Here is a 20,930-nt window from a genome sequence, read left to right as displayed (position 1 = left end):
GGTTTGAACAGTGCACAACATGAAGAGACGGAACACTGGCGGCTTGTCACAATGCCCCCCGATGACATCACAATAGCGCTGCTGCCTAGAAAACAAGCTGCGCAGAAGAAGTTGTTCTTTGGGTGGGAGGGTGGGCTAGTGGAAGGAGGGGGCAATCTCTTTTTTTCCCGGGTGGTAGGGGGATGACAGGAGAAGGGAAGCGGGTGGTGAGAAAGGTACAGAGGGCAGGGTTTGGGGGCTGGGAAGGAAAGGGAAAAGATTAGGGTTTGGGGATGATGAAAGGGCTTTCTACGGGTAAGGATGGCAAAGGGTGGCAGTGACGGAAAGTCAGGCAACCTGTCCTGTCCGTCTTTTTGTATCGTGAATTGGAAAGACTGCAAGGGGGAGGGGAGTTGCTTGCGCCCTAAAGGAGGAGTTATTCAGATTCATTGCAGTGGGCGGCGGCTGCAAAACGCACCATTCTTCTTGTTTTTGCTCTGCAAAGCAGCCTTTTCAAGGGTTGGCTTGGGTGACAAAATGTCTTGTGTAGGCGTGGGTTTGTCTCCCTCTCGCTCTCTCTCCCTAAGATGTGTCCGGCATAGGCCAGGGTGCCACTCGAGGCCCAAACCAATTCTGGTTATCGCTTCTCGGCCTTTTGGCTAAGATCAAGTGTAGTATCTGTTCTTATCAGTTTAATATCTGATACGTCCCCTATCTGGGGACCATATATTAAATGGATTTTTAGAACAGGGAGATGGAAAAAGAGCTTGCTCTGTCCACTCCACGCATTGACCTGGTATTGCAGTACCTCCAGGAACGGTGCACCCCTTCTTAACCCAGTTTCCAAAAGCAGAACTCGATTCACCTGATTCATATTAGCCCGATTAGCGAATTGAAATGAATTTTTATCTAACACACTTTTTACTTGCTTTATTCATCCAAATAGCAAACTCATCACCACTCAACTTCACCAACTCTGCTATGTCCCGTGCAGTATCTTGTTGTCAGTCTAATCTAGATCATGTGTAATTGAATGGAATAGATCCCTTTTGGACAAAGTGGAGTCAGATGCTGCAGTGACCACAGATGTGAGAGGATCTACAATTGGCATCTGGTGTTATCTCTCTGCTTCCACTCCAAATAAAGTTACCTGTTGTTACCTGAACGTCAAATACTAAGAATGGGCGGCCTATGAAAGAATTAGTACTTTCATTAAGTATACTAAACCGGCTAATTGGGAATAGACAAACTGTAAAAAGCCCTCTGAGAAAGCCCCTCTCTAACCTTTGTTAGTAAGCTTTTCTGTAGCCTGCCTGTTGATGTATTTTCGGTTTGAACAGTGCACAACATGAAGAGACGGAACACTGGCGGCTTGTCACAATGCCCCCCGATGACATCACAATAGCGCTGCTGCCTAGAAAACAAGCTGCGCAGAAGAAGTTGTTCTTTGGGTGGGAGGGTGGGCTAGTGGAAGGAGGGGGCAATCTCTTTTTTTCCCGGGTGGTAGGGGGATGACAGGAGAAGGGAAGCGGGTGGTGAGAAAGGTACAGAGGGCAGGGTTTGGGGGCTGGGAAGGAAAGGGAAAAGATTAGGGTTTGGGGATGATGAAAGGGCTTTCTACGGGTAAGGATGGCAAAGGGTGGCAGTGACGGAAAGTCAGGCAACCTGTCCTGTCCGTCTTTTTGTATCGTGAATTGGAAAGACTGCAAGGGGGAGGGGAGTTGCTTGCGCCCTAAAGGAGGAGTTATTCAGATTCATTGCAGTGGGCGGCGGCTGCAAAACGCACCATTCTTCTTGTTTTTGCTCTGCAAAGCAGCCTTTTCAAGGGTTGGCTTGGGTGACAAAATGTCTTGTGTAGGCGTGGGTTTGTCTCCCTCTCGCTCTCTCTCCCTAAGATGTGTCCGGCATAGGCCAGGGTGCCACTCGAGGCCCAAACCAATTCTGGTTATCGCTTCTCGGCCTTTTGGCTAAGATCAAGTGTAGTATCTGTTCTTATCAGTTTAATATCTGATACGTCCCCTATCTGGGGACCATATATTAAATGGATTTTTAGAACAGGGAGATGGAAAAAGAGCTTGCTCTGTCCACTCCACGCATTGACCTGGTATTGCAGTACCTCCAGGAACGGTGCACCCCTTCTTAACCCAGTTTCCAAAAGCAGAACTCGATTCACCTGATTCATATTAGCCCGATTAGCGAATTGAAATGAATTTTTATCTAACACACTTTTTACTTGCTTTATTCATCCAAATAGCAAACTCATCACCACTCAACTTCACCAACTCTGCTATGTCCCGTGCAGTATCTTGTTGTCAGTCTAATCTAGATCATGTGTAATTGAATGGAATAGATCCCTTTTGGACAAAGTGGAGTCAGATGCTGCAGTGACCACAGGTGTGAGAGGATCTACAATTGGCATCTGGTGTTATCTCTCTGCTTCCACTCCAAATAAAGTTACCTGTTGTTACCTGAACGTCAAATACTAAGAATGGGCGGCCTATGAAAGAATTAGTACTTTCATTAAGTATACTAAACCGGCTAATTGGGAATAGACAAACTGTAAAAAGCCCTCTGAGAAAGCCCCTCTCTAACCTTTGTTAGTAAGCTTTTCTGTAGCCTGCCTGTTGATGTATTTTCGGTTTGAACAGTGCACAACATGAAGAGACGGAACACTGGCGGCTTGTCACAATGCCCCCCGATGACATCACAATAGCGCTGCTGCCTAGAAAACAAGCTGCGCAGAAGAAGTTGTTCTTTGGGTGGGAGGGTGGGCTAGTGGAAGGAGGGGGCAATCTCTTTTTTTCCCGGGTGGTAGGGGGATGACAGGAGAAGGGAAGCGGGTGGTGAGAAAGGTACAGAGGGCAGGGTTTGGGGGCTGGGAAGGAAAGGGAAAAGATTAGGGTTTGGGGATGATGAAAGGGCTTTCTACGGGTAAGGATGGCAAAGGGTGGCAGTGACGGAAAGTCAGGCAACCTGTCCTGTCCGTCTTTTTGTATCGTGAATTGGAAAGACTGCAAGGGGGAGGGGAGTTGCTTGCGCCCTAAAGGAGGAGTTATTCAGATTCATTGCAGTGGGCGGCGGCTGCAAAACGCACCATTCTTCTTGTTTTTGCTCTGCAAAGCAGCCTTTTCAAGGGTTGGCTTGGGTGACAAAATGTCTTGTGTAGGCGTGGGTTTGTCTCCCTCTCGCTCTCTCTCCCTAAGATGTGTCCGGCATAGGCCAGGGTGCCACTCGAGGCCCAAACCAATTCTGGTTATCGCTTCTCGGCCTTTTGGCTAAGATCAAGTGTAGTATCTGTTCTTATCAGTTTAATATCTGATACGTCCCCTATCTGGGGACCATATATTAAATGGATTTTTAGAACAGGGAGATGGAAAAAGAGCTTGCTCTGTCCACTCCACGCATTGACCTGGTATTGCAGTACCTCCAGGAACGGTGCACCCCTTCTTAACCCAGTTTCCAAAAGCAGAACTCGATTCACCTGATTCATATTAGCCCGATTAGCGAATTGAAATGAATTTTTATCTAACACACTTTTTACTTGCTTTATTCATCCAAATAGCAAACTCATCACCACTCAACTTCACCAACTCTGCTATGTCCCGTGCAGTATCTTGTTGTCAGTCTAATCTAGATCATGTGTAATTGAATGGAATAGATCCCTTTTGGACAAAGTGGAGTCAGATGCTGCAGTGACCACAGGTGTGAGAGGATCTACAATTGGCATCTGGTGTTATCTCTCTGCTTCCACTCCAAATAAAGTTACCTGTTGTTACCTGAACGTCAAATACTAAGAATGGGCGGCCTATGAAAGAATTAGTACTTTCATTAAGTATACTAAACCGGCTAATTGGGAATAGACAAACTGTAAAAAGCCCTCTGAGAAAGCCCCTCTCTAACCTTTGTTAGTAAGCTTTTCTGTAGCCTGCCTGTTGATGTATTTTCGGTTTGAACAGTGCACAACATGAAGAGACGGAACACTGGCGGCTTGTCACAATGCCCCCCGATGACATCACAATAGCGCTGCTGCCTAGAAAACAAGCTGCGCAGAAGAAGTTGTTCTTTGGGTGGGAGGGTGGGCTAGTGGAAGGAGGGGGCAATCTCTTTTTTTCCCGGGTGGTAGGGGGATGACAGGAGAAGGGAAGCGGGTGGTGAGAAAGGTACAGAGGGCAGGGTTTGGGGGCTGGGAAGGAAAGGGAAAAGATTAGGGTTTGGGGATGATGAAAGGGCTTTCTACGGGTAAGGATGGCAAAGGGTGGCAGTGACGGAAAGTCAGGCAACCTGTCCTGTCCGTCTTTTTGTATCGTGAATTGGAAAGACTGCAAGGGGGAGGGGAGTTGCTTGCGCCCTAAAGGAGGAGTTATTCAGATTCATTGCAGTGGGCGGCGGCTGCAAAACGCACCATTCTTCTTGTTTTTGCTCTGCAAAGCAGCCTTTTCAAGGGTTGGCTTGGGTGACAAAATGTCTTGTGTAGGCGTGGGTTTGTCTCCCTCTCGCTCTCTCTCCCTAAGATGTGTCCGGCATAGGCCAGGGTGCCACTCGAGGCCCAAACCAATTCTGGTTATCGCTTCTCGGCCTTTTGGCTGAGATCAAGTGTAGTATCTGTTCTTATCAGTTTAATATCTGATACGTCCCCTATCTGGGGACCATATATTAAATGGATTTTTAGAACAGGGAGATGGAAAAAGAGCTTGCTCTGTCCACTCCACGCATTGACCTGGTATTGCAGTACCTCCAGGAACGGTGCACCCCTTCTTAACCCAGTTTCCAAAAGCAGAACTCGATTCACCTGATTCATATTAGCCCGATTAGCGAATTGAAATGAATTTTTATCTAACACACTTTTTACTTGCTTTATTCATCCAAATAGCAAACTCATCACCACTCAACTTCACCAACTCTGCTATGTCCCGTGCAGTATCTTGTTGTCAGTCTAATCTAGATCATGTGTAATTGAATGGAATAGATCCCTTTTGGACAAAGTGGAGTCAGATGCTGCAGTGACCACAGGTGTGAGAGGATCTACAATTGGCATCTGGTGTTATCTCTCTGCTTCCACTCCAAATAAAGTTACCTGTTGTTACCTGAACGTCAAATACTAAGAATGGGCGGCCTATGAAAGAATTAGTACTTTCATTAAGTATACTAAACCGGCTAATTGGGAATAGACAAACTGTAAAAAGCCCTCTGAGAAAGCCCCTCTCTAACCTTTGTTAGTAAGCTTTTCTGTAGCCTGCCTGTTGATGTATTTTCGGTTTGAACAGTGCACAACATGAAGAGACGGAACACTGGCGGCTTGTCACAATGCCCCCCGATGACATCACAATAGCGCTGCTGCCTAGAAAACAAGCTGCGCAGAAGAAGTTGTTCTTTGGGTGGGAGGGTGGGCTAGTGGAAGGAGGGGGCAATCTCTTTTTTTCCCGGGTGGTAGGGGGATGACAGGAGAAGGGAAGCGGGTGGTGAGAAAGGTACAGAGGGCAGGGTTTGGGGGCTGGGAAGGAAAGGGAAAAGATTAGGGTTTGGGGATGATGAAAGGGCTTTCTACGGGTAAGGATGGCAAAGGGTGGCAGTGACGGAAAGTCAGGCAACCTGTCCTGTCCGTCTTTTTGTATCGTGAATTGGAAAGACTGCAAGGGGGAGGGGAGTTGCTTGCGCCCTAAAGGAGGAGTTATTCAGATTCATTGTAGTGGGCGGCGGCTGCAAAACGCACCATTCTTCTTGTTTTTGCTCTGCAAAGCAGCCTTTTCAAGGGTTGGCTTGGGTGACAAAATGTCTTGTGTAGGCGTGGGTTTGTCTCCCTCTCGCTCTCTCTCCCTAAGATGTGTCCGGCATAGGCCAGGGTGCCACTCGAGGCCCAAACCAATTCTGGTTATCGCTTCTCGGCCTTTTGGCTAAGATCAAGTGTAGTATCTGTTCTTATCAGTTTAATATCTGATACGTCCCCTATCTGGGGACCATATATTAAATGGATTTTTAGAACAGGGAGATGGAAAAAGAGCTTGCTCTGTCCACTCCACGCATTGACCTGGTATTGCAGTACCTCCAGGAACGGTGCACCCCTTCTTAACCCAGTTTCCAAAAGCAGAACTCGATTCACCTGATTCATATTAGCCCGATTAGCGAATTGAAATGAATTTTTATCTAACACACTTTTTACTTGCTTTATTCATCCAAATAGCAAACTCATCACCACTCAACTTCACCAACTCTGCTATGTCCCGTGCAGTATCTTGTTGTCAGTCTAATCTAGATCATGTGTAATTGAATGGAATAGATCCCTTTTGGACAAAGTGGAGTCAGATGCTGCAGTGACCACAGGTGTGAGAGGATCTACAATTGGCATCTGGTGTTATCTCTCTGCTTCCACTCCAAATAAAGTTACCTGTTGTTACCTGAACGTCAAATACTAAGAATGGGCGGCCTATGAAAGAATTAGTACTTTCATTAAGTATACTAAACCGGCTAATTGGGAATAGACAAACTGTAAAAAGCCCTCTGAGAAAGCCCCTCTCTAACCTTTGTTAGTAAGCTTTTCTGTAGCCTGCCTGTTGATGTATTTTCGGTTTGAACAGTGCACAACATGAAGAGACGGAACACTGGCGGCTTGTCACAATGCCCCCCGATGACATCACAATAGCGCTGCTGCCTAGAAAACAAGCTGCGCAGAAGAAGTTGTTCTTTGGGTGGGAGGGTGGGCTAGTGGAAGGAGGGGGCAATCTCTTTTTTTCCCGGGTGGTAGGGGGATGACAGGAGAAGGGAAGTGGGTGGTGAGAAAGGTACAGAGGGCAGGGTTTGGGGGCTGGGAAGGAAAGGGAAAAGATTAGGGTTTGGGGATGATGAAAGGGCTTTCTACGGGTAAGGATGGCAAAGGGTGGCAGTGACGGAAAGTCAGGCAACCTGTCCTGTCCGTCTTTTTGTATCGTGAATTGGAAAGACTGCAAGGGGGAGGGGAGTTGCTTGCGCCCTAAAGGAGGAGTTATTCAGATTCATTGCAGTGGGCGGCGGCTGCAAAACGCACCATTCTTCTTGTTTTTGCTCTGCAAAGCAGCCTTTTCAAGGGTTGGCTTGGGTGACAAAATGTCTTGTGTAGGCGTGGGTTTGTCTCCCTCTCGCTCTCTCTCCCTAAGATGTGTCCGGCATAGGCCAGGGTGCCACTCGAGGCCCAAACCAATTCTGGTTATCGCTTCTCGGCCTTTTGGCTAAGATCAAGTGTAGTATCTGTTCTTATCAGTTTAATATCTGATACGTCCCCTATCTGGGGACCATATATTAAATGGATTTTTAGAACAGGGAGATGGAAAAAGAGCTTGCTCTGTCCACTCCACGCATTGACCTGGTATTGCAGTACCTCCAGGAACGGTGCACCCCTTCTTAACCCAGTTTCCAAAAGCAGAACTCGATTCACCTGATTCATATTAGCCCGATTAGCGAATTGAAATGAATTTTTATCTAACACACTTTTTACTTGCTTTATTCATCCAAATAGCAAACTCATCACCACTCAACTTCACCAACTCTGCTATGTCCCGTGCAGTATCTTGTTGTCAGTCTAATCTAGATCATGTGTAATTGAATGGAATAGATCCCTTTTGGACAAAGTGGAGTCAGATGCTGCAGTGACCACAGGTGTGAGAGGATCTACAATTGGCATCTGGTGTTATCTCTCTGCTTCCACTCCAAATAAAGTTACCTGTTGTTACCTGAACGTCAAATACTAAGAATGGGCGGCCTATGAAAGAATTAGTACTTTCATTAAGTATACTAAACCGGCTAATTGGGAATAGACAAACTGTAAAAAGCCCTCTGAGAAAGCCCCTCTCTAACCTTTGTTAGTAAGCTTTTCTGTAGCCTGCCTGTTGATGTATTTTCGGTTTGAACAGTGCACAACATGAAGAGACGGAACACTGGCGGCTTGTCACAATGCCCCCCGATGACATCACAATAGCGCTGCTGCCTAGAAAACAAGCTGCGCAGAAGAAGTTGTTCTTTGGGTGGGAGGGTGGGCTAGTGGAAGGAGGGGGCAATCTCTTTTTTTCCCGGGTGGTAGGGGGATGACAGGAGAAGGGAAGCGGGTGGTGAGAAAGGTACAGAGGGCAGGGTTTGGGGGCTGGGAAGGAAAGGGAAAAGATTAGGGTTTGGGGATGATGAAAGGGCTTTCTACGGGTAAGGATGGCAAAGGGTGGCAGTGACGGAAAGTCAGGCAACCTGTCCTGTCCGTCTTTTTGTATCGTGAATTGGAAAGACTGCAAGGGGGAGGGGAGTTGCTTGCGCCCTAAAGGAGGAGTTATTCAGATTCATTGCAGTGGGCGGCGGCTGCAAAACGCACCATTCTTCTTGTTTTTGCTCTGCAAAGCAGCCTTTTCAAGGGTTGGCTTGGGTGACAAAATGTCTTGTGTAGGCGTGGGTTTGTCTCCCTCTCGCTCTCTCTCCCTAAGATGTGTCCGGCATAGGCCAGGGTGCCACTCGAGGCCCAAACCAATTCTGGTTATCGCTTCTCGGCCTTTTGGCTAAGATCAAGTGTAGTATCTGTTCTTATCAGTTTAATATCTGATACGTCCCCTATCTGGGGACCATATATTAAATGGATTTTTAGAACAGGGAGATGGAAAAAGAGCTTGCTCTGTCCACTCCACGCATTGACCTGGTATTGCAGTACCTCCAGGAACGGTGCACCCCTTCTTAACCCAGTTTCCAAAAGCAGAACTCGATTCACCTGATTCATATTAGCCCGATTAGCGAATTGAAATGAATTTTTATCTAACACACTTTTTACTTGCTTTATTCATCCAAATAGCAAACTCATCACCACTCAACTTCACCAACTCTGCTATGTCCCGTGCAGTATCTTGTTGTCAGTCTAATCTAGATCATGTGTAATTGAATGGAATAGATCCCTTTTGGACAAAGTGGAGTCAGATGCTGCAGTGACCACAGGTGTGAGAGGATCTACAATTGGCATCTGGTGTTATCTCTCTGCTTCCACTCCAAATAAAGTTACCTGTTGTTACCTGAACGTCAAATACTAAGAATGGGCGGCCTATGAAAGAATTAGTACTTTCATTAAGTATACTAAACCGGCTAATTGGGAATAGACAAACTGTAAAAAGCCCTCTGAGAAAGCCCCTCTCTAACCTTTGTTAGTAAGCTTTTCTGTAGCCTGCCTGTTGATGTATTTTCGGTTTGAACAGTGCACAACATGAAGAGACGGAACACTGGCGGCTTGTCACAATGCCCCCCGATGACATCACAATAGCGCTGCTGCCTAGAAAACAAGCTGCGCAGAAGAAGTTGTTCTTTGGGTGGGAGGGTGGGCTAGTGGAAGGAGGGGGCAATCTCTTTTTTTCCCGGGTGGTAGGGGGATGACAGGAGAAGGGAAGCGGGTGGTGAGAAAGGTACAGAGGGCAGGGTTTGGGGGCTGGGAAGGAAAGGGAAAAGATTAGGGTTTGGGGATGATGAAAGGGCTTTCTACGGGTAAGGATGGCAAAGGGTGGCAGTGACGGAAAGTCAGGCAACCTGTCCTGTCCGTCTTTTTGTATCGTGAATTGGAAAGACTGCAAGGGGGAGGGGAGTTGCTTGCGCCCTAAAGGAGGAGTTATTCAGATTCATTGCAGTGGGCGGCGGCTGCAAAACGCACCATTCTTCTTGTTTTTGCTCTGCAAAGCAGCCTTTTCAAGGGTTGGCTTGGGTGACAAAATGTCTTGTGTAGGCGTGGGTTTGTCTCCCTCTCGCTCTCTCTCCCTAAGATGTGTCCGGCATAGGCCAGGGTGCCACTCGAGGCCCAAACCAATTCTGGTTATCGCTTCTCGGCCTTTTGGCTAAGATCAAGTGTAGTATCTGTTCTTATCAGTTTAATATCTGATACGTCCCCTATCTGGGGACCATATATTAAATGGATTTTTAGAACAGGGAGATGGAAAAAGAGCTTGCTCTGTCCACTCCACGCATTGACCTGGTATTGCAGTACCTCCAGGAACGGTGCACCCCTTCTTAACCCAGTTTCCAAAAGCAGAACTCGATTCACCTGATTCATATTAGCCCGATTAGCGAATTGAAATGAATTTTTATCTAACACACTTTTTACTTGCTTTATTCATCCAAATAGCAAACTCATCACCACTCAACTTCACCAACTCTGCTATGTCCCGTGCAGTATCTTGTTGTCAGTCTAATCTAGATCATGTGTAATTGAATGGAATAGATCCCTTTTGGACAAAGTGGAGTCAGATGCTGCAGTGACCACAGGTGTGAGAGGATCTACAATTGGCATCTGGTGTTATCTCTCTGCTTCCACTCCAAATAAAGTTACCTGTTGTTACCTGAACGTCAAATACTAAGAATGGGCGGCCTATGAAAGAATTAGTACTTTCATTAAGTATACTAAACCGGCTAATTGGGAATAGACAAACTGTAAAAAGCCCTCTGAGAAAGCCCCTCTCTAACCTTTGTTAGTAAGCTTTTCTGTAGCCTGCCTGTTGATGTATTTTCGGTTTGAACAGTGCACAACATGAAGAGACGGAACACTGGCGGCTTGTCACAATGCCCCCCGATGACATCACAATAGCGCTGCTGCCTAGAAAACAAGCTGCGCAGAAGAAGTTGTTCTTTGGGTGGGAGGGTGGGCTAGTGGAAGGAGGGGGCAATCTCTTTTTTTCCCGGGTGGTAGGGGGATGACAGGAGAAGGGAAGCGGGTGGTGAGAAAGGTACAGAGGGCAGGGTTTGGGGGCTGGGAAGGAAAGGGAAAAGATTATTGTTTGGGGATGATGAAAGGGCTTTCTACGGGTAAGGATGGCAAAGGGTGGCAGTGACGGAAAGTCAGGCAACCTGTCCTGTCCGTCTTTTTGTATCGTGAATTGGAAAGACTGCAAGGGGGAGGGGAGTTGCTTGCGCCCTAAAGGAGGAGTTATTCAGATTCATTGCAGTGGGCGGCGGCTGCAAAACGCACCATTCTTCTTGTTTTTGCTCTGCAAAGCAGCCTTTTCAAGGGTTGGCTTGGGTGACAAAATGTCTTGTGTAGGCGTGGGTTTGTCTCCCTCTCGCTCTCTCTCCCTAAGATGTGTCCGGCATAGGCCAGGGTGCCACTCGAGGCCCAAACCAATTCTGGTTATCGCTTCTCGGCCTTTTGGCTAAGATCAAGTGTAGTATCTGTTCTTATCAGTTTAATATCTGATACGTCCCCTATCTGGGGACCATATATTAAATGGATTTTTAGAACAGGGAGATGGAAAAAGAGCTTGCTCTGTCCACTCCACGCATTGACCTGGTATTGCAGTACCTCCAGGAACGGTGCACCCCTTCTTAACCCAGTTTCCAAAAGCAGAACTCGATTCACCTGATTCATATTAGCCCGATTAGCGAATTGAAATGAATTTTTATCTAACACACTTTTTACTTGCTTTATTCATCCAAATAGCAAACTCATCACCACTCAACTTCACCAACTCTGCTATGTCCCGTGCAGTATCTTGTTGTCAGTCTAATCTAGATCATGTGTAATTGAATGGAATAGATCCCTTTTGGACAAAGTGGAGTCAGATGCTGCAGTGACCACAGGTGTGAGAGGATCTACAATTGGCATCTGGTGTTATCTCTCTGCTTCCACTCCAAATAAAGTTACCTGTTGTTACCTGAACGTCAAATACTAAGAATGGGCGGCCTATGAAAGAATTAGTACTTTCATTAAGTATACTAAACCGGCTAATTGGGAATAGACAAACTGTAAAAAGCCCTCTGAGAAAGCCCCTCTCTAACCTTTGTTAGTAAGCTTTTCTGTAGCCTGCCTGTTGATGTATTTTCGGTTTGAACAGTGCACAACATGAAGAGACGGAACACTGGCGGCTTGTCACAATGCCCCCCGATGACATCACAATAGCGCTGCTGCCTAGAAAACAAGCTGCGCAGAAGAAGTTGTTCTTTGGGTGGGAGGGTGGGCTAGTGGAAGGAGGGGGCAATCTCTTTTTTTCCCGGGTGGTAGGGGGATGACAGGAGAAGGGAAGCGGGTGGTGAGAAAGGTACAGAGGGCAGGGTTTGGGGGCTGGGAAGGAAAGGGAAAAGATTAGGGTTTGGGGATGATGAAAGGGCTTTCTACGGGTAAGGATGGCAAAGGGTGGCAGTGACGGAAAGTCAGGCAACCTGTCCTGTCCGTCTTTTTGTATCGTGAATTGGAAAGACTGCAAGGGGGAGGGGAGTTGCTTGCGCCCTAAAGGAGGAGTTATTCAGATTCATTGCAGTGGGCGGCGGCTGCAAAACGCACCATTCTTCTTGTTTTTGCTCTGCAAAGCAGCCTTTTCAAGGGTTGGCTTGGGTGACAAAATGTCTTGTGTAGGCGTGGGTTTGTCTCCCTCTCGCTCTCTCTCCCTAAGATGTGTCCGGCATAGGCCAGGGTGCCACTCGAGGCCCAAACCAATTCTGGTTATCGCTTCTCGGCCTTTTGGCTAAGATCAAGTGTAGTATCTGTTCTTATCAGTTTAATATCTGATACGTCCCCTATCTGGGGACCATATATTAAATGGATTTTTAGAACAGGGAGATGGAAAAAGAGCTTGCTCTGTCCACTCCACGCATTGACCTGGTATTGCAGTACCTCCAGGAACGGTGCACCCCTTCTTAACCCAGTTTCCAAAAGCAGAACTCGATTCACCTGATTCATATTAGCCCGATTAGCGAATTGAAATGAATTTTTATCTAACACACTTTTTACTTGCTTTATTCATCCAAATAGCAAACTCATCACCACTCAACTTCACCAACTCTGCTATGTCCCGTGCAGTATCTTGTTGTCAGTCTAATCTAGATCATGTGTAATTGAATGGAATAGATCCCTTTTGGACAAAGTGGAGTCAGATGCTGCAGTGACCACAGGTGTGAGAGGATCTACAATTGGCATCTGGTGTTATCTCTCTGCTTCCACTCCAAATAAAGTTACCTGTTGTTACCTGAACGTCAAATACTAAGAATGGGCGGCCTATGAAAGAATTAGTACTTTCATTAAGTATACTAAACCGGCTAATTGGGAATAGACAAACTGTAAAAAGCCCTCTGAGAAAGCCCCTCTCTAACCTTTGTTAGTAAGCTTTTCTGTAGCCTGCCTGTTGATGTATTTTCGGTTTGAACAGTGCACAACATGAAGAGACGGAACACTGGCGGCTTGTCACAATGCCCCCCGATGACATCACAATAGCGCTGCTGCCTAGAAAACAAGCTGCGCAGAAGAAGTTGTTCTTTGGGTGGGAGGGTGGGCTAGTGGAAGGAGGGGGCAATCTCTTTTTTTCCCGGGTGGTAGGGGGATGACAGGAGAAGGGAAGCGGGTGGTGAGAAAGGTACAGAGGGCAGGGTTTGGGGGCTGGGAAGGAAAGGGAAAAGATTAGGGTTTGGGGATGATGAAAGGGCTTTCTACGGGTAAGGATGGCAAAGGGTGGCAGTGACGGAAAGTCAGGCAACCTGTCCTGTCCGTCTTTTTGTATCGTGAATTGGAAAGACTGCAAGGGGGAGGGGAGTTGCTTGCGCCCTAAAGGAGGAGTTATTCAGATTCATTGCAGTGGGCGGCGGCTGCAAAACGCACCATTCTTCTTGTTTTTGCTCTGCAAAGCAGCCTTTTCAAGGGTTGGCTTGGGTGACAAAATGTCTTGTGTAGGCGTGGGTTTGTCTCCCTCTCGCTCTCTCTCCCTAAGATGTGTCCGGCATAGGCCAGGGTGCCACTCGAGGCCCAAACCAATTCTGGTTATCGCTTCTCGGCCTTTTGGCTAAGATCAAGTGTAGTATCTGTTCTTATCAGTTTAATATCTGATACGTCCCCTATCTGGGGACCATATATTAAATGGATTTTTAGAACAGGGAGATGGAAAAAGAGCTTGCTCTGTCCACTCCACGCATTGACCTGGTATTGCAGTACCTCCAGGAACGGTGCACCCCTTCTTAACCCAGTTTCCAAAAGCAGAACTCGATTCACCTGATTCATATTAGCCCGATTAGCGAATTGAAATGAATTTTTATCTAACACACTTTTTACTTGCTTTATTCATCCAAATAGCAAACTCATCACCACTCAACTTCACCAACTCTGCTATGTCCCGTGCAGTATCTTGTTGTCAGTCTAATCTAGATCATGTGTAATTGAATGGAATAGATCCCTTTTGGACAAAGTGGAGTCAGATGCTGCAGTGACCACAGGTGTGAGAGGATCTACAATTGGCATCTGGTGTTATCTCTCTGCTTCCACTCCAAATAAAGTTACCTGTTGTTACCTGAACGTCAAATACTAAGAATGGGCGGCCTATGAAAGAATTAGTACTTTCATTAAGTATACTAAACCGGCTAATTGGGAATAGACAAACTGTAAAAAGCCCTCTGAGAAAGCCCCTCTCTAACCTTTGTTAGTAAGCTTTTCTGTAGCCTGCCTGTTGATGTATTTTCGGTTTGAACAGTGCACAACATGAAGAGACGGAACACTGGCGGCTTGTCACAATGCCCCCCGATGACATCACAATAGCGCTGCTGCCTAGAAAACAAGCTGCGCAGAAGAAGTTGTTCTTTGGGTGGGAGGGTGGGCTAGTGGAAGGAGGGGGCAATCTCTTTTTTTCCCGGGTGGTAGGGGGATGACAGGAGAAGGGAAGCGGGTGGTGAGAAAGGTACAGAGGGCAGGGTTTGGGGGCTGGGAAGGAAAGGGAAAAGATTAGGGTTTGGGGATGATGAAAGGGCTTTCTACGGGTAAGGATGGCAAAGGGTGGCAGTGACGGAAAGTCAGGCAACCTGTCCTGTCCGTCTTTTTGTATCGTGAATTGGAAAGACTGCAAGGGGGAGGGGAGTTGCTTGCGCCCTAAAGGAGGAGTTATTCAGATTCATTGCAGTGGGCGGCGGCTGCAAAACGCACCATTCTTCTTGTTTTTGCTCTGCAAAGCAGCCTTTTCAAGGGTTGGCTTGGGTGACAAAATGTCTTGTGTAGGCGTGGGTTTGTCTCCCTCTCGCTCTCTCTCCCTAAGATGTGTCCGGCATAGGCCAGGGTGCCACTCGAGGCCCAAACCAATTCTGGTTATCGCTTCTCGGCCTTTTGGCTAAGATCAAGTGTAGTATCTGTTCTTATCAGTTTAATATCTGATACGTCCCCTATCTGGGGACCATATATTAAATGGATTTTTAGAACAGGGAGATGGAAAAAGAGCTTGCTCTGTCCACTCCACGCATTGACCTGGTATTGCAGTACCTCCAGGAACGGTGCACCCCTTCTTAACCCAGTTTCCAAAAGCAGAACTCGATTCACCTGATTCATATTAGCCCGATTAGCGAATTGAAATGAATTTTTATCTAACACACTTTTTACTTGCTTTATTCATCCAAATAGCAAACTCATCACCACTCAACTTCACCAACTCTGCTATGTCCCGTGCAGTATCTTGTTGTCAGTCTAATCTAGATCATGTGTAATTGAATGGAATAGATCCCTTTTGGACAAAGTGGAGTCAGATGCTGCAGTGACCACAGGTGTGAGAGGATCTACAATTGGCATCTGGTGTTATCTCTCTGCTTCCACTCCAAATAAAGTTACCTGTTGTTACCTGAACGTCAAATACTAAGAATGGGCGGCCTATGAAAGAATTAGTACTTTCATTAAGTATACTAAACCGGCTAATTGGGAATAGACAAACTGTAAAAAGCCCTCTGAGAAAGCCCCTCTCTAACCTTTGTTAGTAAGCTTTTCTGTAGCCTGCCTGTTGATGTATTTTCGGTTTGAACAGTGCACAACATGAAGAGACGGAACACTGGCGGCTTGTCACAATGCCCCCCGATGACATCACAATAGCGCTGCTGCCTAGAAAACAAGCTGCGCAGAAGAAGTTGTTCTTTGGGTGGGAGGGTGGGCTAGTGGAAGGAGGGGGCAATCTCTTTTTTTCCCGGGTGGTAGGGGGATGACAGGAGAAGGGAAGCGGGTGGTGAGAAAGGTACAGAGGGCAGGGTTTGGGGGCTGGGAAGGAAAGGGAAAAGATTAGGGTTTGGGGATGATGAAAGGGCTTTCTACGGGTAAGGATGGCAAAGGGTGGCAGTGACGGAAAGTCAGGCAACCTGTCCTGTCCGTCTTTTTGTATCGTGAATTGGAAAGACTGCAAGGGGGAGGGGAGTTGCTTGCGCCCTAAAGGAGGAGTTATTCAGATTCATTGCAGTGGGCGGCGGCTGCAAAACGCACCATTCTTCTTGTTTTTGCTCTGCAAAGCAGCCTTTTCAAGGGTTGGCTTGGGTGACAAAATGTCTTGTGTAGGCGTGGGTTTGTCTCCCTCTCGCTCTCTCTCCCTAAGATGTGTCCGGCATAGGCCAGGGTGCCACTCGAGGCCCAAACCAATTCTGGTTATCGCTTCTCGGCCTTTTGGCTAAGATCAAGTGTAGTATCTGTTCTTATCAGTTTAATATCTGATACGTCCCCTATCTGGGGACCATATATTAAATGGATTTTTAGAACAGGGAGATGGAAAAAGAGCTTGCTCTGTCCACTCCACGCATTGACCTGGTATTGCAGTACCTCCAGGAACGGTGCACCCCTTCTTAACCCAGTTTCCAAAAGCAGAACTCGATTCACCTGATTCATATTAGCCCGATTAGCGAATTGAAATGAATTTTTATCTAACACACTTTTTACTTGCTTTATTCATCCAAATAGCAAACTCATCACCACTCAACTTCACCAACTCTGCTATGTCCCGTGCAGTATCTTGTTGTCAGTCTAATCTAGATCATGTGTAATTGAATGGAATAGATCCCTTTTGGACAAAGTGGAGTCAGATGCTGCAGTGACCACAGGTGTGAGAGGATCTACAATTGGCATCTGGTGTTATCTCTCTGCTTCCACTCCAAATAAAGTTACCTGTTGTTACCTGAACGTCAAATACTAAGAATGGGCGGCCTATGAAAGAATTAGTACTTTCATTAAGTATACTAAACCGGCTAATTGGGAATAGACAAACTGTAAAAAGCCCTCTGAGAAAGCCCCTCTCTAACCTTTGTTAGTAAGCTTTTCTGTAGCCTGCCTGTTGATGTATTTTCGGTTTGAACAGTGCACAACATGAAGAGACGGAACACTGGCGGCTTGTCACAATGCCCCCCGATGACATCACAATAGCGCTGCTGCCTAGAAAACAAGCTGCGCAGAAGAAGTTGTTCTTTGGGTGGGAGGGTGGGCTAGTGGAAGGAGGGGGCAATCTCTTTTTTTCCCGGGTGGTAGGGGGATGACAGGAGAAGGGAAGCGGGTGGTGAGAAAGGTACAGAGGGCAGGGTTTGGGGGCTGGGAAGGAAAGGGAAAAGATTAGGGTTTGGGGATGATGAAAGGGCTTTCTACGGGTAAGGATGGCAAAGGGTGGCAGTGACGGAAAGTCAGGCAACCTGTCCTGTCCGTCTTTTTGTATCGTGAATTGGAAAGACTGCAAGGGGGAGGGGAGTTGCTTGCGCCCTAAAGGAGGAGTTATTCAGATTCATTGCAGTGGGCGGCGGCTGCAAAACGCACCATTCTTCTTGTTTTTGCTCTGCAAAGCAGCCTTTTCAAGGGTTGGCTTGGGTGACAAAATGTCTTGTGTAGGCGTGGGTTTGTCTCCCTCTCGCTCTCTCTCCCTAAGATGTGTCCGGCATAGGCCAGGGTGCCACTCGAGGCCCAAACCAATTCTGGTTATCGCTTCTCGGCCTTTTGGCTAAGATCAAGTGTAGTATCTGTTCTTATCAGTTTAATATCTGATACGTCCCCTATCTGGGGACCATATATTAAATGGATTTTTAGAACAGGGAGATGGAAAAAGAGCTTGCTCTGTCCACTCCACGCATTGACCTGGTATTGCAGTACCTCCAGGAACGGTGCACCCCTTCTTAACCCAGTTTCCAAAAGCAGAACTCGATTCACCTGATTCATATTAGCCCGATTAGCGAATTGAAATGAATTTTTATCTAACACACTTTTTACTTGCTTTATTCATCCAAATAGCAAACTCATCACCACTCAACTTCACCAACTCTGCTATGTCCCGTGCAGTATCTTGTTGTCAGTCTAATCTAGATCATGTGTAATTGAATGGAATAGATCCCTTTTGGACAAAGTGGAGTCAGATGCTGCAGTGACCACAGGTGTGAGAGGATCTACAATTGGCATCTGGTGTTATCTCTCTTCTTCCACTCCAAATAAAGTTACCTGTTGTTACCTGAACGTCAAATACTAAGAATGGGCGGCCTATGAAAGAATTAGTACTTTCATTAAGTATACTAAACCGGCTAATTGGGAATAGACAAACTGTAAAAAGCCCTCTGAGAAAGCCCCTCTCTAACCTTTGTTAGTAAGCTTTTCTGTAGCCTGCCTGTTGATGTATTTTCGGTTTGAACAGTGCACAACATGAAGAGACGGAACACTGGCGGCTTGTCACAATGCCCCCCGATGACATCACAATAGCGCTGCTGCCTAGAAAACAAGCTGCGCAGAAGAAGTTGTTCTTTGGGTGGGAGGGTGGGCTAGTGGAAGGAGGGGGCAATCTCTTTTTTTCCCGGGTGGTAGGGGGATGACAGGAGAAGGGAAGCGGGTGGTGAGAAAGGTACAGAGGGCAGGGTTTGGGGGCTGGGAAGGAAAGGGAAAAGATTAGGGTTTGGGGATGATGAAAGGGCTTTCTACGGGTAAGGATGGCAAAGGGTGGCAGTGACGGAAAGTCAGGCAACCTGTCCTGTCCGTCTTTTTGTATCGTGAATTGGAAAGACTGCAAGGGGGAGGGGAGTTGCTTGCGCCCTAAAGGAGGAGTTATTCAGATTCATTGCAGTGGGCGGCGGCTGCAAAACGCACCATTCTTCTTGTTTTTGCTCTGCAAAGCAGCCTTTTCAAGGGTTGGCTTGGGTGACAAAATGTCTTGTGTAGGCGTGGGTTTGTCTCCCTCTCGCTCTCTCTCCCTAAGATGTGTCCGGCATAGGCCAGGGTGCCACTCGAGGCCCAAACCAATTCTGGTTATCGCTTCTCGGCCTTTTGGCTAAGATCAAGTGTAGTATCTGTTCTTATCAGTTTAATATCTGATACGTCCCCTATCTGGGGACCATATATTAAATGGATTTTTAGAACAGGGAGATGGAAAAAGAGCTTGCTCTGTCCACTCCACGCATTGACCTGGTATTGCAGTACCTCCAGGAACGGTGCACCCCTTCTTAACCCAGTTTCCAAAAGCAGAACTCGATTCACCTGATTCATATTAGCCCGATTAGCGAATTGAAATGAATTTTTATCTAACACACTTTTTACTTGCTTTATTCATCCAAATAGCAAACTCATCACCACTCAACTTCACCAACTCTGCTATGTCCCGTGCAGTATCTTGTTGTCAGTCTAATCTAGATCATGTGTAATTGAATGGAATAGATCCCTTTTGGACAAAGTGGAGTCAGATGCTGCAGTGACCACAGGTGTGAGAGGATCTACAATTGGCATCTGGTGTTATCTCTCTGCTTCCACTCCAAATAAAGTTACCTGTTGTTACCTGAACGTCAAATACTAAGAATGGGCGGCCTATGAAAGAATTAGTACTTTCATTAAGTATACTAAACCGGCTAATTGGGAATAGACAAACTGTAAAAAGCCCTCTGAGAAAGCCCCTCTCTAACCTTTGTTAGTAAGCTTTTCTGTAGCCTGCCTGTTGATGTATTTTCGGTTTGAACAGTGCACAACATGAAGAGACGGAACACTGGCGGCTTGTCACAATGCCCCCCGATGACATCACAATAGCGCTGCTGCCTAGAAAACAAGCTGCGCAGAAGAAGTTGTTCTTTGGGTGGGAGGGTGGGCTAGTGGAAGGAGGGGGCAATCTCTTTTTTTCCCGGGTGGTAGGGGGATGACAGGAGAAGGGAAGCGGGTGGTGAGAAAGGTACAGAGGGCAGAGTTTGGGGGCTGGGAAGGAAAGGGAAAAGATTAGGGTTTGGGGATGATGAAAGGGCTTTCTACGGGTAAGGATGGCAAAGGGTGGCAGTGACGGAAAGTCAGGCAACCTGTCCTGTCCGTCTTTTTGTATCGTGAATTGGAAAGACTGCAAGGGGGAGGGGAGTTGCTTGCGCCCTAAAGGAGGAGTTATTCAGATTCATTGCAGTGGGCGGCGGCTGCAAAACGCACCATTCTTCTTGTTTTTGCTCTGCAAAGCAGCCTTTTCAAGGGTTGGCTTGGGTGACAAAATGTCTTGTGTAGGCGTGGGTTTGTCTCCCTCTCGCTCTCTCTCCCTAAGATGTGTCCGGCATAGGCCAGGGTGCCACTCGAGGCCCAAACCAATTCTGGTTATCGCTTCTCGGCCTTTTGGCTAAGATCAAGTGTAGTATCTGTTCTTATCAGTTTAATATCTGATACGTCCCCTATCTGGGGACCATATATTAAATGGATTTTTAGAACAGGGAGATGGAAAAAGAGCTTGCTCTGTCCACTCCACGCATTGACCTGGTATTGCAGTACCTCCAGGAACGGTGCACCCCTTCTTAACCCAGTTTCCAAAAGCAGAACTCGATTCACCTGATTCATATTAGCCCGATTAGCGAATTGAAATGAATTTTTATCTAACACACTTTTTACTTGCTTTATTCATCCAAATAGCAAACTCATCACCACTCAACTTCACCAACTCTGCTATGTCCCGTGCAGTATCTTGTTGTCAGTCTAATCTAGATCATGTGTAATTGAATGGAATAGATCCCTTTTGGACAAAGTGGAGTCAGATGCTGCAGTGACCACAGGTGTGAGAGGATCTACAATTGGCATCTGGTGTTATCTCTCTGCTTCCACTCCAAATAAAGTTACCTGTTGTTACCTGAACGTCAAATACTAAGAATGGGCAGCCTATGAAAGAATTAGTACTTTCATTAAGTATACTAAACCGGCTAATTGGGAATAGACAAACTGTAAAAAGCCCTCTGAGAAAGCCCCTCTCTAACCTTTGTTAGTAAGCTTTTCTGTAGCCTGCCTGTTGATGTATTTTCGG

At 46.7% G+C, this 20,930-nt stretch overlaps 16 non-coding genes across 16 annotated transcripts; all 16 read left to right on the top strand.

Annotated features, from left to right (window-relative positions):
• The first annotated feature begins 618 nt into the window (after window positions 1-618).
• On the top strand, window positions 619-809 carry LOC142259805 (U2 spliceosomal RNA). The gene has a single exon (XR_012728162.1). It is a non-coding gene; the product is annotated as a U2 spliceosomal RNA (small nuclear RNA).
• Window positions 810-1,926: 1,117 nt separating this feature from the next.
• On the top strand, window positions 1,927-2,117 carry LOC142259804 (U2 spliceosomal RNA). The gene has a single exon (XR_012728161.1). It is a non-coding gene; the product is annotated as a U2 spliceosomal RNA (small nuclear RNA).
• Window positions 2,118-3,234: 1,117 nt separating this feature from the next.
• Window positions 3,235-3,425, top strand: LOC142259803 (U2 spliceosomal RNA). The gene has a single exon (XR_012728160.1). It is a non-coding gene; the product is annotated as a U2 spliceosomal RNA (small nuclear RNA).
• A 1,117-nt stretch (window positions 3,426-4,542) lies between these two features.
• Window positions 4,543-4,733, top strand: LOC142260253 (U2 spliceosomal RNA). Its single transcript, XR_012728567.1, has one exon. It is a non-coding gene; the product is annotated as a U2 spliceosomal RNA (small nuclear RNA).
• Window positions 4,734-5,850: 1,117 nt separating this feature from the next.
• LOC142259802 (U2 spliceosomal RNA) lies at window positions 5,851-6,041 on the top strand. The gene has a single exon (XR_012728159.1). It is a non-coding gene; the product is annotated as a U2 spliceosomal RNA (small nuclear RNA).
• Window positions 6,042-7,158: 1,117 nt separating this feature from the next.
• Window positions 7,159-7,349, top strand: LOC142259801 (U2 spliceosomal RNA). The gene has a single exon (XR_012728158.1). It is a non-coding gene; the product is annotated as a U2 spliceosomal RNA (small nuclear RNA).
• A 1,117-nt stretch (window positions 7,350-8,466) lies between these two features.
• LOC142259800 (U2 spliceosomal RNA) lies at window positions 8,467-8,657 on the top strand. The gene has a single exon (XR_012728157.1). It is a non-coding gene; the product is annotated as a U2 spliceosomal RNA (small nuclear RNA).
• Window positions 8,658-9,774: 1,117 nt separating this feature from the next.
• On the top strand, window positions 9,775-9,965 carry LOC142259799 (U2 spliceosomal RNA). The gene has a single exon (XR_012728156.1). It is a non-coding gene; the product is annotated as a U2 spliceosomal RNA (small nuclear RNA).
• Window positions 9,966-11,082: 1,117 nt separating this feature from the next.
• On the top strand, window positions 11,083-11,273 carry LOC142259798 (U2 spliceosomal RNA). Its single transcript, XR_012728155.1, has one exon. It is a non-coding gene; the product is annotated as a U2 spliceosomal RNA (small nuclear RNA).
• A 1,117-nt stretch (window positions 11,274-12,390) lies between these two features.
• On the top strand, window positions 12,391-12,581 carry LOC142259796 (U2 spliceosomal RNA). The gene has a single exon (XR_012728154.1). It is a non-coding gene; the product is annotated as a U2 spliceosomal RNA (small nuclear RNA).
• Window positions 12,582-13,698: 1,117 nt separating this feature from the next.
• Window positions 13,699-13,889, top strand: LOC142259795 (U2 spliceosomal RNA). The gene has a single exon (XR_012728153.1). It is a non-coding gene; the product is annotated as a U2 spliceosomal RNA (small nuclear RNA).
• Window positions 13,890-15,006: 1,117 nt separating this feature from the next.
• LOC142259793 (U2 spliceosomal RNA) lies at window positions 15,007-15,197 on the top strand. The gene has a single exon (XR_012728151.1). It is a non-coding gene; the product is annotated as a U2 spliceosomal RNA (small nuclear RNA).
• A 1,117-nt stretch (window positions 15,198-16,314) lies between these two features.
• LOC142259792 (U2 spliceosomal RNA) lies at window positions 16,315-16,505 on the top strand. Its single transcript, XR_012728150.1, has one exon. It is a non-coding gene; the product is annotated as a U2 spliceosomal RNA (small nuclear RNA).
• Window positions 16,506-17,622: 1,117 nt separating this feature from the next.
• LOC142259791 (U2 spliceosomal RNA) lies at window positions 17,623-17,813 on the top strand. The gene has a single exon (XR_012728149.1). It is a non-coding gene; the product is annotated as a U2 spliceosomal RNA (small nuclear RNA).
• Window positions 17,814-18,930: 1,117 nt separating this feature from the next.
• Window positions 18,931-19,121, top strand: LOC142259790 (U2 spliceosomal RNA). Its single transcript, XR_012728148.1, has one exon. It is a non-coding gene; the product is annotated as a U2 spliceosomal RNA (small nuclear RNA).
• A 1,117-nt stretch (window positions 19,122-20,238) lies between these two features.
• On the top strand, window positions 20,239-20,429 carry LOC142259789 (U2 spliceosomal RNA). The gene has a single exon (XR_012728147.1). It is a non-coding gene; the product is annotated as a U2 spliceosomal RNA (small nuclear RNA).
• The last annotated feature ends 501 nt before the right edge of the window (window positions 20,430-20,930 follow it).

Source organism: Anomaloglossus baeobatrachus, assembly GCF_048569485.1.
Source record: "Anomaloglossus baeobatrachus isolate aAnoBae1 chromosome 9 unlocalized genomic scaffold, aAnoBae1.hap1 SUPER_9_unloc_5, whole genome shotgun sequence".
Classification (NCBI taxonomy): Eukaryota; Metazoa; Chordata; class Amphibia; order Anura; family Aromobatidae; genus Anomaloglossus; species Anomaloglossus baeobatrachus.
The sequence above is the reverse complement of the archived record's forward strand: the minus strand, read 5'-3'. Positions and strand labels throughout refer to the sequence as shown.